This window comes from Pseudophryne corroboree, chromosome 3 (assembly GCF_028390025.1).
Source record: "Pseudophryne corroboree isolate aPseCor3 chromosome 3, aPseCor3.hap2, whole genome shotgun sequence".
Lineage (NCBI taxonomy): Eukaryota > Metazoa > Chordata > Amphibia > Anura > Myobatrachidae > Pseudophryne > Pseudophryne corroboree.
Genome location: NC_086446.1, coordinates 458,082,916 through 458,083,898, shown reverse-complemented (window position 1 = coordinate 458,083,898; position 983 = coordinate 458,082,916). Strand labels below are relative to the sequence as shown.

Sequence of the window (983 nt, the reverse complement as noted above, 5' to 3'; positions counted from 1 at the left end):
TAAAGGCGGAATGTACCAACCTTGCGCAGTTCATCCCGCCACTTATCCGCGCTGATACCAATCGCATATGTACTAAGATATGCGATTAGTATCACAAAGGGCAGCTCTCCCAATAAGAGCTGCCCTTTGCGATAAAAGCCATTCTCTGGAATTCTGGGATTATGACACGAGAGTCTGTGCATGCGCAAAAGGACGAGGCGGCCATGGGGACTGTTAGGAGGCATCCGATCGGATCCCTCTGACTGCACCGATGTAGAAAGAAGTACATAGGCTTTGTGACAATCCTGACTATTTCTCCCATAATTTACCAGACTGCCTTGTGACTCATCCTTGCCATCTGTTCTGCAGTCTTCCAGAATTGCCTGAGAGGTCTGCTCAGCATGCAACTACTGCAGCATGGATTTGCTTCTCGGCCTTTTGGCTAAGATCAAGTGTAGTATCTGCTCGAGGGAAACACAGGGTGGAGTACCTGTTCTTACACTAGGAGCGTGAGAGGTTCCTAGATGTAGAATGGAGAAACACCTTGTGAAGTACCATGCCAGGGTGTGGCAAGGCCACTGGTCGAGAGTGGAGAAAAACTGGGCTTAGTATCCCTACTTCGTATGGGTATATGGGACCCTTTTGTTGGACAGGGAACGGCCTGGTTTAGTATCTACTCTTGTACTGGGGTAGGCCCTGGCATAGAGTAGGTATGAAGCTTGGTCTGGCTGAGAGACTGGGAGCGGCTCGAAGCTCGAGGTGACACGTGCCCCTGGGGTGACCCAGGGGTGCCTTCATTTGCATTGGTGCGGGCGCCTTTGCACTTTGATGGCACGAGCACTGTCACTCCCCAACTTCTGTAGCACTTTTTACCTTGCCCTGGCCTTTTGGCTAGGGCAAGGACAATTTTTTATACACCCCCCCCCCCCCCCCGGCCTTTTGGCTGGGGCTTATCTATTTATGCACAGCACTTATTTTGGTTTCGTAAGTCACGTTCACGGTTT

At 50.9% G+C, this 983-nt stretch overlaps 1 pseudogene; it reads left to right on the top strand.

The window, feature by feature from the left end:
• Positions 1-401: 401 nt before the first annotated feature.
• Positions 402-525, top strand: LOC134899832 (U2 spliceosomal RNA; annotated as a pseudogene).
• Positions 526-983: the final 458 nt, after the last annotated feature.